Raw genomic sequence first — 15915 nt, 5'->3', positions numbered from 1 at the left:
CAACCTACAAGGCTTTTCATGACTTCTGGCTTTTGCTTTAAAAAAAGCCTCACTTTCCACACACCCCCCCCCCCCCCCCACTCTCCTAAATACTATGATGCCATTTCCTCCTGGAAATCATTTAGACAACCTTTTCACTGGATTAGATACCCTCGAAAGTCTCTCAGTTTGCCTATCATCCATTATTATAATTCTTTATTTCAATTCCTCTCTCCCCTTCTGGGGGCAGCCATATCTGGTTTATTCTCCATTGTCTCCCAGAACTGGTCATGGTGCCAGACACGTTTTAGGAACTCAGTCACTCTGCTAATGCTGCTGCATCTTGGGAAGGTATGTGACAATGAACTCAATCTTCTCTATCCTCCCAGATCCTTCTGCTTCTTGTATATACAATTCACAGTTGTGTGGACTGGCTGCAAACATTCCTGCATCACTACCAGGTATACATAGAGACTGCAAACATGTAATTACTGAGCACCATGACTTTCGTTTAACCCAATATTGTCTTTCTTTGTTTAGACTTATTTCAAGTTTAAAAGGGCAAAGACCATTTAAACAAAGTTATGAATCTAAAAAAAAGTTCTAAATGTGATTTTAAAATATCATTTACCAGATATTCAGGGAAATAGGAGAAGAAAGAGAAACTCAGTTATTATGAAGGTATACTTGAAACAATCTTAAACATTAATTCATTCTTTGAAATTCTTTTTTTCAAATAATTTAAAATTATTTAAAATTTGCTTTCAAATTTTTTTATTTATTTATTTAGCTTGCATTTTTAATATAAATTTGAGCTTAACTTACTCCAACTCAGTAGAAACAAAAAGAGAAGATATTTAGATAAGAACATATTTTTGCTCTAGAATGGTGTAAACCCTCCATTGTAGAAGGAGGCTAATTTAGAAAGATCTCTGCTTAAAGGCTGATTTCTAAAAGGGAGGAAGAAAGTGCAGTTACTCATTTTCTTCTGAGACCACTGTTTTAATGTCTCATCATTATAGATTAAATGTTTTACATTTCCTTGAAAATAAGTATAATATTAGGTAGAATGCTCTACATATTACATGGGATTTTAACCTCTTTTAAATGTGATTCTTATAAAATTTTTGTGACATGGCTACAGATAAAGAAGCTGAGTCTGAAAGATGTGAACTAATTTCTGCATTTGATTTAGCTAGGAAGAGAGAAGAACTGAGTTTTGCACCCAGGACTTCTCAAAATATAATTATAAAATAATCTGTAACCTATGTTTTTAATCATTCTGTTTTACTTTTTTTTCCTACTGTATTGTTCTGTTAAATTATTTTCCCATGTATTTTCCTAAAAAAGAGCCTTTATGTCACGTTACTTTTTATGTACTTTTTTTACTCCACTTAATTTTTGACAATTCTTGGTGTTTACAATTAGCCAATTAAATGTATAGATTGTAAGATATATCATGGATAATTCATTAATTTTACATAGTGGATTGCTTCAGTCTTGGGGTTTTTCTTTGGTTTCAGAAATGTTTCTTATAATCCTATTTAAAAATATTTATTTGCTCCCTTACCCTGCCATTATCAGCTTCCCAAATGTTGCCTTTGGAAAATAAAAACCAAAAAAAGTGCTCATGTCAATTGGACTTAGGAAGAAAATTGTATTTATTTCATGGTGTTTAGCATTCTCTCAGGACATTTAATGGCAAAGAATATTGATAAAAATAGAAAACATCCTTCAGTAGTTATTGCCCTTTCACAGTATAAAAGCCTATGAATGAAAATAAAATTTATCTGAGAATGTTTTTCAAGCAAAGAAAAAAAAGTTCAAGGTTTATTTTCTGTCTTTTAAAATTATGATTTTTCTTCAGGTCAAATCTTTCCAATTGTTCGTTGGCAAGGTTTTCTACTGCTTTTATGCTTGTAGAAGTTGCACTTTCATTCATCTAAAATTTTAGTGTATAGTGGTGGGTGTAGGTTTCTAATGCGTTTTTAAATTTCCAAACAGGCAATTATTCTAATTATAATTACTGAAAAACTCCGGTCAATTTATATCAACTAAATCTGCATGATATGATAGAAAGTAAACTCTGGTACTTTGCTAATTATGACTACAAGTACCTAATATGGTTTATACACATTGAGTAAAGCCAACTGGAGTCTGAATTATTGCCAAGGAATTTCTGTGTTGGGGACTATTATGTTGGTCCTTGATAGTAATTCAATCCTTTTAATGACTTGATAATGAAAAGTCCTGGAAGCCCTGGTGTTAAAGTTGGTAGAACCATGAAACCATCCTAAAGTATTACTGGGTGGGTAGGTAGCGTAAATGAGAATAAACATGAACGCTTGGATTTACATACAGAAAGAACAACAACAAAAAATGCTTCTTATTAAAATCCCAATGAAAGAGTAAAAACAAAACAAAACAAAAAAAAATAAGAGAAAGAAGAGAGAGTGAGAGACAACAGAGAAAAGGAAGGGTTTGTGTTTTTTGTTTTTGTTTTTGTTTTCTTAATATGCAAATAAATTTAAGCACGCCTCTGGGGTTGTTTGGACTTGCAGATACCCATAGTAAGGTTAATGTAGTTTATAAATAAAGTAGTTGCATATCCATGTCTCCTCTCCTGTTCCAAGAGTTCTCAACTGTCTTGGAAAAGGCAGACTCCCTCTCCTCATACAATGTATGAGTTAGTCTGGCATGGGAGCTGTCAAGAATGTCAACTGTTTATTTTCTCTGATATATTGTCCAGGTGGTTTGAGCTCACTCAGAAGGATGGCGCTGGGAAGAAGACTTTATTTAGAAATTCTGGGGTGGGGCTCAGAAGTCTGCAGTTTTACCTAATAGCTTCCCATGGGATTTGTCTAAATGTGTGTGTAGGAACTACTGTAGTAAGGCTGTTTTTAGGAGTTGCATTCTGCTCTGTCATTTGTATATTATTTTCATTAGCTCTTCATTGTTTTAATTCTTGTTTTTAACATGTTTTATCTATCTAGTAGGATAAAGCTTATTTTAATTCAAGTTTTTTTGTAATTTCAAAAATGTTCTCTTTATTTAACTTCTGGATGAATTTAGAAAAAGTTTCTCAGGCTCTAAGAAAAATCTCACCAGAAGTATCATGGGAATTTTGTTCAACTTATAATATTGCAAGAATTGTTATTTTTACAATATTTATTCAAGCATTTTAAGAACGTAGCATGTCTCTATGTTTGGTCAAGATTTCTTATTTATCTCAATAAAGTTACATCATTTTCTCTGTAAAGGACCATAATATTCTTATTTATGTTATTACCAGGTGTGCCAGTTTGGATGTATTATGTCCCCCAAAACACCATTATCTTTGATGCAATCTTGTGGGGGCAGACGTATTTGTGTTGGTTAGGTTTGAACATAGTGGTTCAGTGTTTCCATAGAGATGTGACTCAATCAACTGTGGGAGAGACCTTAATTGGATTATTTCTATGGAGGGGTTGCCCCACCCATTCAGCGTGGGTCTTTATTGGATCACTGGAGTACTTTAAAAAGAGCCACACAGGCCCAGATGCAGAACAGCTGTGAGTGACATTTTGGAGAGCAACTGAGAGTGACATTTTGAAGGGGAGCTGCAACTTACAGAGAAATTTTGAAGAAGGCCATTGAAAGCAGAGTTTTGCTGATGCTTTGGAGGTACTAGCCCAGAATTTGCCCTGAGAAGCTGACACAGAGACACACTGGAGAGTGTCATTTTGAAATGCAACCTGGGAGCAAGCAGACACCAGCCTCGTGCCTTCCCAGCTAATGGAAGTTTTCGGATGGCAATGGCCTTTCTCCAGTGAAGGTAACCTATTGTTGATGCCTTACCTTGGACACATTATGGCCTTAAGACTGTAACTGTGTAACCAAACATACCCCCTTTATAAAAGCTGATCCATTTCTGGTATTTTGCATAAGGCATCATTAGTAAACCAGAACACTGGGTATCTTATATTCTTAGCTGCTATTGTGAAGGAGATTTCTTTTGTTGTATCTTTGAATTTGTTATTGCTACTACGTAGTGAAACAATAAATATTTGGAGATTTGTTTTGTATCTAAGCACTTTAATAATCTCTAATCAATTGTTATATATATATACATATATATTATTCCTTTGTGCTTTCTTGGATTTCACCAAATAATGATTCATATCAGAAAATTCTTTTTGGTTCTTCACAGACAAACTACTTATCATGGGACAAAATTCTTGGATGAAAACCCCATTCTCTTTTCTGGATCTGGATACTAGTTTCTTGGATGTATTTAGTTTCTGAAAAATTAGCCAAGCTAAATCCCTCACCAAACTTTATATCCCCATGTATCTTAAATTCCAAGATGTGTAGGGAAAATCTGGGAGCTTATTAAAAATGAAAACTCTTGGGCCCAATGCCTCAGAAATTCTGATTCAGTAGATGTGGGATTAGTACTTGATACCTGATTTTGCTGAGTACCCCAGGTGATTCTGATGCAGGAAGCCTTTTGATCACATACTGCTGAGTAAATAGCTTCAGTGTCTACCTAGGATTTAATAGGAGAAACCTTAGATCACTATCCTCCTTCCCCTTCTTCCTCTCCTGCTATGACCGGGGCATTGCCCTCCCTGGGTAGACAGAGACAGGGAAGGAAGGAAAGAGTGAGAAGGCTAGTAGAGACAGTGGGCAGATAAAACTCAAGATTCCTCAGAGTGTAATATCAGCTGAGTATTGGGCTACTGCAAATTGATGCAAATCTTAAGGGAGGGTGGGCCCCTTTCTTTCTACCTCCAGATAGGTGATGTCTCTGTGCTTTAGAGTCTGAAGGAAGCCTGTGTATGTCATGACTGAAGTCCTCAATGTTGATCTATTTGTACTTATTTAGTAGAAATTTATCATCTCTTGCAAATAACTTCCTTTGTTCAGAGCCTTCTCATCTTCCACGCCATACCTTCAATTGCTTTTAAATAAAAAGTTAGGCGTTTGGGAAATGCAAGTCTAGCATTGTGCTACAATAGAAATGTTAGGGAGAGTTTACAACACCTTTCTTCTTAAAAATGGTAGCTTATTGAAAATGGCACAGTGGTTAACTGAAACCAAATTTACCAGGACAGTTGTAAATATATATAGATGTAAACATAAATTATCAATTTTATGTTATTAAAGGAATCCATGCCTTGGGGTCCTCACATATTCATATCTCTCTGTAGTATTGTCAATATCTGTGAGCACTTGAACTGGAATCAGAAGAAATATTATGATCTAGGCTCTGTTACCTACAGTCTTTGTAACCTTGTAATCTCTTTGGGGATGTTTTTTGTTGTGTGATTTTATTACATAATGAGATCTTGGAAACTCAGAGATAATTAACCATGGAAGAAAAGCTTAATTGCCATGGCATGCTTCTTAAAGCATGATATAATGCAATTTAGAAATGTTTTCAACAGAAATGAAAACAAAATATTCAGATTAACTCGTAGTTAGCTCGTAGTCCTTATTCACTAGAACTGTATGCCTAGTTAGAAATTTGAGTATCACTGTCCTCCACAGTTTTGGATTATAAGACAGAGACCAGATTTGGAGTTCAAAAACATATCCTTCCTTTTATTTTTTGAAACTATATATATTTATGAATATACATGCAAATATATGCATATTTGTAAATATGTGTATGTATATATGCACACATAGGTGTGTTGGTATGTGTGTAACTGTGTGTATAAACACATGCATTTAAAATATTTGAAGCAACTCCTATTTAGGGTTGAGAAGTTTAGCTATGATACCTTACTGGCTAGGAGGTAAACAGATTAAGAATAAGTGCTGAAAGGTGGAAGCTCGCTATCTAATTTTTTAAACTTTTTTCACTGTGAATTAAACATATATGCAGAAAAGTGATAAATTTCAAAGTACAGTTTAACAAGTAGTCATAGAGGAAATTTCAAAGTATGGTATGGGTTACAGTTCCACAATTTCAGGTGTTTTCTTCTAGCTGTTCCAATACATTAGAGACTAAAAAGAAATATCTATGTAATGATTCAGTAGTCATAATCAATTGTTAAAATCCATCTTCTCTGTTGCATCTCCTCCCTCTCATTTGATCATTTTCTCAAACTTCAGGGATATTTTGGCAATGACCATTTTAACTTCTTCATGTTGAAAGTGGTGTCAAAATTATGGGGTAGGGAGATGCAGCTGGTTAATGTTCTGGGAGAGCCTGGTACTCCTGAGTTTCCAGGCTTATCTGGCATATGAACAATCAGGAGGTTTAAGTTTCTGAAAAATAAACTTTGTGAATGAAACTTTTATAGAGTCCAAGATAGAGCCCTGGGTATTCTTTAGGGTTTCAGGAATACTGTCCATTGGGGCTTGGCATACTGTGGCAATCTGCAATATCTAGCTGAAGCTTGCATGAGAGTAAACTCCAGAATTGCCTCTTGAGTCTGTAATCCTCTTAGCCACTGAAACCATATTTTGTTACATTTCTTTTCCCCCTTTTGGTCAAGAAGACATTGTCAATCCCATGATACCAGGGCCAGGCTCATCCCTGGAAGTAATAAGCCATGTTTCCAAAGAGACTTACACCCTTAGAAATCATGTCCCATGTAGGGGGGATGGTAGTGAGTTTATTTGCAGAGTTGTCTTAGAGACAGAGGCCACATCTGAGCAACAAAAGAGCTTCTCTGGAAGTGATTCTTAGGCAAAATTATAGGGAGGCTTACCTTCCCTTTATAGAATTAAGTTTCATAAGAACAGGCCTCAAGATTGAGGGCTTGGCTTATTCAATTGGGAGTCCCTAATGCTTGAGAGAGTATCAGAAATTTCCCAAGTGGGGAAGTCCAGTCCCTCAAGGGACTTTGCAAATACATTTTTACTTTCTTCCCAACACACTATGGTATATATCAGGGTATTACAGTAAGCTATACAGAATTACAAGATCTCAGTCCCTATTCTAGGTTCCATGTGTTTAGGTTGTTTAAATGAACTGGCCATACAGGTTAAGTTAGATTGTGTGCTACAGATAATTTAAATTTTGAATAAAATAAACATCTCTTCCTTTGGTCTCACACAGGAGGTGACATTTTAAAATGTAGACATTATCATCCTTTACCCTATATTCTTATTTACCTTAGTCCCAACCCACTCAGATTTGTTCATATCTCTATTTGAATTCTGATCTCTTTTTCAGCTTCTTTAAGAGTTGCTGTGTGCAGTACTGCTGACTTTCAGAACTGCAGAACTCTAACTCTAAGCCTTAGGTGTCACACAGGTACCCAAAGTTCCAAGGAAATACCAGGTTATACACATAGAGCACAGCATCTTAGCATTTAAAAATAACACTTAAAACTCAGGAACAAATCTGACTGCTCTTAAGAACTTACACTCTAGGCCCTAATTTACTTGTGAGTATTTTCTAAATGAGATCATAACAATATTTGTCCTTTTATGTCTAGCTTATTTTGCTCAACATAATGTTCTCACAGTACATTCACCTCATTGCATGCTGCATCACTTCATTCCTTTCCATAGCTGCACAATTCCATTATATGTATACATGACAGTTTGCCTTTCCACTCCTCAGACGATGTACCCTTCAACCACCTCCATCCATTGGCTGTCATGAATAATGCCACCATAAACATCAGTGTGCAAGTGTCTTTTCAAGTCCCTGCTTTCTGAGTATATTTCTAGTAATGTGACTATGTAATCATATGGTGACCCTATATTTAGCCTCCTGTGGATCTACTACATTACTCTCCAGAGGGGCTGCACCATTCTCTTGCCCTACCAGCATTGAATAGGTATACCTCTCTCTCCACATTTTCTCTAGCACTTGTATCTTTTTATTTATTTATTTATTTATTTATTTATTTATTTATTCATTTATTTATTTATTCATTTATTGTCTTCAGATATTGTTGTGATGTATTCACATAACATATATTCTATCCAAAATAAACAATCATCTCACAGTATCTTCACTTAGTTGTGCAATCATCATCACTCTCAATTTCAGATGATTTTCATTGCTCAGAAGATAAAATATAACAGATAGACATTGCCACAACAAAGAGAAAACCCAAAACACCCCATAATTCTTATCCCTCCCCCCGACTATTTACCCTCACTATTGGTGTGGTACTAGTGAGGTATTTCTGTTAAATAAAGTTGATAGCATGCAATAGGTAGATTTTACCATATACCACTGTATTATTAATTCTTTGTACAAGTGTCATACCTTTGAAGTAGTTCATGCAAGAACTAACTTATATGTGTAGTGCTAATTGGTGAGATACACGGCTTTAAACAACACCCCCTCAATCAAATTTACCTTCAATATGGCACTATTACTTATAATCACACTAATGAAATACCATCACCACTATCCATTACCATGCATTTAAGTTCAACCTTCTTAACAAGTCTGTACATATTAAGTAACTGCTCCTTCTTCTCTAGCCTCTATCTCTAGGTCCTCTATATTCTACATTTTAAGACTTTTAGTTTACATTTTTTGGGGGTTCATTTTAGTGAAATCATACAATATCTATCCTTTTGTGTCTGGCTTATTTAACTCAGCATTATGTCCTCAAGGTTCATTCATGTTGTCATATGCTTCAGGACCTCATTCCTTCTTACTGCTGCATAACATTCCATTGTATACATATACCATATTTTGTTTATCCACTTATCTGGAGGGCTCGGCATACTTGAATTGTTTCCATCTTTTGGCAATTATGAATAATGCTGCTATGAACATCAATGTGCAAATGTCTGTTCGTGTCACTGCTTTCAGATCTGGGTATATACTGAGTAGGTCATAGGGCAACTTGACAGTTTTCTGAGGAACAACCATTCTCTTCCATAGAGGCTGTACCTTTATACATTTCAATAGGCAGGGAATTAGTGTTCCAATTTCTCCACATCCTTTCCAGCATTTGTATTTCCTGTTCATTTTATGGCAGCCATTCTTTTTTTAAAAATTCAGTTTTATTGAGATATATTCACATACCACTCAATCATCCATGGTGTACAGTCAGCTAGTCACAGTACCATCATATAGTTGTGCCTTCATCACTCCAATCCATTTTTGAACATTTTCTTTACACCATAAAGAATAAAAATAAGAATAAAAACCAAAAGTACAAAAGAATACCCAAATCATCCCCCTCCCATCCCATCCCAATCTTCATTTAGTCCCTGTCCCCATTTTTCTACTCATCCATCCATACACTGGGTGAAAGGAATGCGATCCACCAAGATTTTCACAATCACATAGTCACCCCTTGTAAGCTACATTGTTATACAATCATCTTCAAGAGCCAAGGCCACTGGGTTGGAGTTTGATAGTTTCAGGTACTTACTTCTAGCTATTCCAATTCACTAAAGCCTAGAAAGGGATATCTATATAGTGCATAAGAATGTCCACCAAAGTGACCTCTCTGTTCCATTTGAAATCTCTCAGCCATTGAAACTTTATTTTTTTTTCATTCTGCTTCCCCCTTTTGGTCAAGAAGATGTTCTCAATCCCACGATGGTGGGGCCAGGTTCATCCCTGGGAGTTATATCCTGTGTTGCCAGGAAGATTTACACTCTTGGGAATCAGGTCCCACATAGAGGGCGTGGGCAGTGAGTTCACAAGCCAAGGTGGCTTAGCTAGAGAGAGAGGGCCACATCTGAGCAACAGAGGCACTCAGGGGAATCTATCAGGCAAAGTTATAAGCAAGTTTAGCCTCTCCTTTGCAGCAACGAGCCTCACAAGGGCAAGCCCCAAGATAGAGGGCTCGGCATACCAAACTGTCAGTCCTCAATGTTTATGAGAACATCAGCAACAACCCAAGTGAGAAGTCCAACACTTCTGCATTTTCCCTCAGCTCCTCAGGGGGGCCCTGCATATATTTTTTCATTCTCTGCCTCTATTACTCTGGAATGTATTGTTATTTCACACTAACCTGTGCAAACCTACTAGATCTCACTTCCTGTTCAAAGTTCCATGTAATCGTGGTGTTTGAACAAGCTGACTGTACAAGTTAAATTGATTGGTGTACTACCAAAAATATAGATCCTACTCCAGATAACCATCTCTTCCCTTGGTCTCACATGGAAGTTGAAGTTTTAAAACACAGTCAATATCATCCTTTACCCTTTGGCCTGATTTGACCTAGTCCTATCAGATTTGCTTAATTCTTATCTCTAACTGAAGTCTAGTTTCTTTTTCAGTTTTTTAAACAGTTGCTATATGCACTAATACTGATGTCGATATCTGTAGAGATCTAGCTCTGAGCCTCAGATGTCACACAGAAACCCAAAGTTGCAGACACTGATCAGGTCATACACAAAGGGATCAGCATCTCAGAATTTAGAGATAGCCACTACAATTCAGGAATAGATTTGACTGCTGCAAGAGCTTGAAGTCTAGGGACCATTATAATGAGCATTTTCCTGATAAGCTGTGCTCTAAGAGCAGCCATTCTTATACATGTGAGATAGCTCATTGTAGTTTTGATTTGCATTTCCCTAATAGTTAATGAAGATGAACATCTTTTCATGTGGTTTTTAGGCATTTGTATTTCCTCTTTGGAAAAATATCTATTCATATCTTTTGCCCATTTTATAATTGGGTTGCTGTTCTTTTGTTATTGAGTTGTAGGATATCTTTATATATACTGGATATCAAACTCTTATCAGAAGAGTTTGAACAGGAATGGTGTTAGTTCTTTTTGGAATATTTTGTAAAATTCCCCTGTGAAGCTATCTGGCTGTGGGCTTTTTTTGTAGGAAGGTTTTTGATGACTGATTGAATCTTTTTACTTGTGATTTGTTTGTTGAGGTCTTCTATTTCTTCTCTAGTCAGTATGTGTTGTTCATGTGTTTCTAGGAAATTGTCCATTTCCTCCAAGTTGTCTAGTTTGTTGACATACAGTTGTTCACTGTATCCTCTTATGATATTTTTATTTCTTTGGGATCCATGTTAATGGCCCCCCTCTCATTTCTGATTTTCTTTATTTGCATCTTCTCTCTTTTTGCCTCTGTCAGTCTAACTAAGGGTTTGTCAATATTGTTGATCTTGTTGATCTTCTCAAGGAGCCAACTTTTGATTTTATTGATTATCTCTATTGGTATCTTTGTTGTTGTTGTTCTCCAGTTCATTTATTTCTGCTTTAATCTTTGCTATTTCTTTCCTTCTACTTGCTTTAGGGTTAGCTTGCATTTCTTTCTCTAGCTTATTAATTTGTTCAGTTAGGTCTTTGGTTTTAGTTCTTTCTTCCTTTTAATGTATGTGTTTAGAGCTATATTTTCCTCACAGCATTCTCTTCACTGCATCCCATTCACTGCATCCCATAGATTTTGATATGTTGTGTTCTAATTTTTCATTCATCTACTAAGATTTACCAATTATTTTGCAACATCATCTTTGACCCACTGATTGTTTGAGTGTGTTGTTTAACCTCCTTATATTTGTGTAAGTTCTTGTTCTTTGGTGGTTATTAATTTCTAGCTTCATTCCATTATGGTCAGAGAAAGTGCTTTGAATAATTTCAATCTTTTGAAATTTATTGAGATCTGTTTTGTGCTCTAGCATATGATCCATCCTGGACAACATTCCATGAGCACCAGAGAATGTATATGCTGGTGTTGTGGGGTGCGATGATCTATATATGTCTGTTAGGTCTCATTCATTTATCACATTGTTTAGGCTCTCTATTACTTTATTGATCTTTTGTCTAGTTGTTCTATCTATAGAAGAGAGTGGTGTATTGGTGTCTCCTACTATTGTAGAAAAGTCTATTGCTTCCTTCAGTTTTGCCAATGTTGGCCTCATATACTTTTGAGTTCCTTTATTAGGTGCATAAATATTTATGATTGTTATTTCTTCTTGGTGAATTGTCCCTTTTATTAACATACAGTCTCCTTCCTTGTCTCTTATGACATCTTTGCATTCAAAGTCTATTTTGTCTCATACCAGTATAGCTACCCCTGCTTTCTTTTGGTTACAGCTTCATGGAATATTTTTTCTATCCTTTCACTTTCAATATATTTGTACCCTTGGGTCTGAGTTGCATCTCTTGTAAATAGCATATAGATGGATCATACTTTTAATCCATTTTGCCAACCTGTATCTTTTAATTGGGGAGTTTAATCTGTTCACATTCAAAGTTATTACTTAAAGGCAGTACTTGAACCAGACACCTTATCCTTTGGCTTTTATTTGTCAGATCTACTTCTCCCTCTCTCTATTTTTATCCTTTAAGTTACCCTTACTAATACTCTTCAGTTCTGTGCTCTTCTCCAGACCCCTCCTTCCTGTCTTTTTTGTTTGTTTGTTTGTTTCAGCTGACAGAATGCCCCTTAGTATTTCTTGCAGGGCAGGTCTCTTGATAGCATATTCTTGCAACATCTGTTTGTCTGTGAAGATTTTAAACTCTCCCTCACTTTTAAAGGGCAGCTTTGCTGGATAAAGAATTCTTGGCTGGCAATTTTTCTCTTTCAGTATCTTAAAAATGTCATACCACTGCTTTCTTGCTTCGATGGTGCCTGTTGATTAGTCAGCACTTAGTCTTGTGTGGCTTCCTTTGTATGTTTCTGATCTAGTAAATCCAGGGTGGGAATGGAGAGTTTGCATTTCTAACAAATATGCTGGGAATGCTGATGCTGCTGGTCATGGAACTACACTTTGAGAATACCTAGTTTACTGTGTGGAAACTGGAAGAGTGAAACTGAACCAACACCCACCCACCCAACCCACCCACCGTTACAGTGGTCCAAGTAAGAGCAAAAAGTTCTAATTCCCTTTTCAGTGCACTACTCCTGTCTCCATGGAAAACATGGCCCTATGGATATCAAACTGAAACAATTTCACCCATCAGGGAAGTTACTCTTCCTCCTAGCTGGAGGAGCAAATAAAAAAAGACAGAATGAGAAGTCAGAAATATGCCTTCTAATTTTGCTCCCTCCTGAGGGGTTATCTTTGGAATGAGAGAAATTTCAAATAAGGGTATCTCACTAACCGTTAAGAGCAGGGATCAAAAGTTCACTTCTTTTAGGAGTTAAAGGTGGGAGGATAACAGTAGAGGATAAATTTCAGAGTTACCTACAAAATGTCATGAAGGGGAACACTGGACTCCTCATCTTTGGGAGATGGGAGCATCTATGATTACAAAAGGCAGACTACTGGGTTACAAAAGATGAGTACATTTTCTTTACTTAAGGGTCTTACACTTGGAGCTTACTAATTGTGTGATATTTGGAAAGGAACTTAATTTCTTTAAGCCTCTCTTTCTCCATCTAAAAGCTGGGGATATCCCTCCTCTGATGAGGGTGTTTGTGGATATTAACAGAAATAATGCTTTAAAATGCATAGTGGCATTGCTCAGTCCATAATGTACTTAGGATATAGTAGCAATTTTAATTCAACTATAATATAAGAAGTGATAGGTTAGTGATGTGCAAGAAGTTAAACACAAACCGACACAGGACTTACTGGGCTAAAAGTGAGGTGTCAATAGGACTGTGTTCCTTTTGGGAGGCCCTAGGTGTGAATCTTTTCCTTTCCTTTTCCAGCTTTTAGAGAGTGCGTGTATTCCTTGGCTAATGCTCCCTTTCTTCCATCTTCAAAGCCAACAATGTAGCATCTCTCTGACCCTGCTTCCATCATATCTCTCTTTCTGACTCCCACCTTCAGTGTTAAGGACCCTTGCAATTATTTTAGGTTCAGCTAGATACTCCAGGATAATCTCAGTCTTTTATGTTCAGTTGGTTAGCAACCTTAATTCCATCTGCAACTTTAATTCCCCTTCACCACGTAACCTAGCATGTTAACAGGTTCCTGGAATTGGGACATGGACATCTTTGTGGGGCCATTATTCTACTTACCACAAGTAGGGAAAGTTAGTTTTCATTGTGTTCCACAAAAGATATGTTTGAGGCATGGTATTTTATTCATTCATATACTTGTTCATTCATTCATTCACCAACACATATTAAGCATTTACAATTTTTCATTAAAAGCTAGAGATATAAAGATGAATAAGATTATTTCCTAAAGAATATTATAGTCCATCCATTAGTAAGGTACAGACTTGTAAATAAGTAAGTGAAATTGTGAGAAATAGTGCTATACTCAGGGCTATGGTGGTCCACAAAGTGGGCCAATTATTGTGAGTAGATTTGGGAGAATGTCAGGAAAAGCTAGATAGAGGAAGGGTGCTTGAAATTTTAAATTTGTGTTTGCTCACAGATTAGTGGGGAGGCAGGAAAAAATTCCAGACAGGGGAGCAGAGAAAGCACTATGGTATGACATAACAGGGGATGCTTGGAAAATTGCAAGTAGTTCAGCACAGAAGAAGCATGAAAAGAGATGAAGCTGAAGAGATATATATATAGGAGCCAGAACCTCAAATGTATCTCTATCTACTCCTCTTTCGGCATAGCCTTGCTCACCTGCATTATAGAAATTTGGCTTTATCTTATAGCTAATAGGGGTCAATGGTGCAATTTAATATGAAGCCAAATTATAGAAGTCCTTGGGTTTCATGTTCTAGCTTCCTCTTGTTCGTGATGATCTGATGATCACTCCCTTTTCTGATGTCAAATAACCTAATGACAGATCATCAACTATATGCCGGATATATAATATATGCTTTGGGCTAGGGATAAAAAAGCAACGTCCCTGACCTTGTCTTTTGCCAAGAAGAGAGATAGAAAATGTAGTTATAGCATATTGTGGTATCCATTCTGCTTATTTGTCCTTATCCTTTACTGCCTTGTGATATTCTTTTCATGTAGGTATTGGTTTTAGCTACTCCCCACTATAAATGTCTTGGAAAGCAGGGCCTTATAAAGAGCAGGTGCTTAAAATATCAGTATTCTCTTGCCTCTTAATTTGGCATAGCAAAGGGAAATGTTTGCCATATACTGCTTTGTATGCTTATCTGGATTTTTTACAAGCCATTTTCTCATCACATAATCATTGTAAATAATTGTTTGGATTTTAGTGTCTGTCCCAACACAATCTCTTAGAAATGGCATGTTCCTTTTCTTTTGTCTCCCTAAGATCTGTCTTTAAAAGTTTATTTTATTTCTAAACAGTAGTTTTGATATGCATAGTGTCCTTTGACCTTGTCACACTCTTGTGCTGCAATGAAAAGGGTCTTAAGTATTCTTGTTTGATGGTAAAATACAAAAGAGCACAGTTCTGAACCCCTTCTCCTTTCTACCATCACTGGAAGCTGCAATAATCCAGATATCTGAAAAGGTTGTTTCTATATCTAGGCCTTTGACTGTGACAGGATAAAATCTAACAATTATATTGATCTGTGTCACTGCAAAGTCATGGTCGTGTATCTCAGCTGGACTTTAGATTACTGCTGAGTTGTGGCTCTCTGATTGGCCATTGCAAACTTAAACAATCTCTCCACTACTTTTGGCCTATCCTCAGCAGATAGTCTTGCCCCAATTCATCAGAAGAAATGAACATCAGTTAACTCAACTTCCTCCCTGTATCAATTTATATTCTTTCTTTCTTAAATTTTTCTATGAGTAAGGGAGATTTTAGTGTTAAGTAACAGAAAATGCAACCCTTGAGGCTTAAGGGCTAATTTAGATAAGGCAAGGGACTCAAATCATGTCACCAGAACTCAGTTCTATTTGTCTCTTGACTCAACTCAGCTGTCTTCCTGGTGTTGACTTTGTTATCAAATGGCCGTCTCCTTATGGTTACAGAGATATCTATAACAGCCTCAGATATCACATCCTCTCAAGTTCATGTTTAAATGGGATGTCAGTACTAATTGCCCTTTCTTCCAGATTATTAATGCTGCTGTCAAGCAAGATACCAGAAATGGATTGGCTTTTATAAAGGGGGTTTATTTGGTTACAAATTTACGGTCTGAAGGCCATAAAAATATCCAAATTAAGGCATCAACACAAATATAACTTCTCCAAAGGAAGACC

The sequence above is a fragment of the Choloepus didactylus genome, chromosome 11 (assembly GCF_015220235.1).
Source record: "Choloepus didactylus isolate mChoDid1 chromosome 11, mChoDid1.pri, whole genome shotgun sequence".
Lineage (NCBI taxonomy): Eukaryota > Metazoa > Chordata > Mammalia > Pilosa > Megalonychidae > Choloepus > Choloepus didactylus.
Note: the sequence above shows the minus strand (reverse complement) of the source record.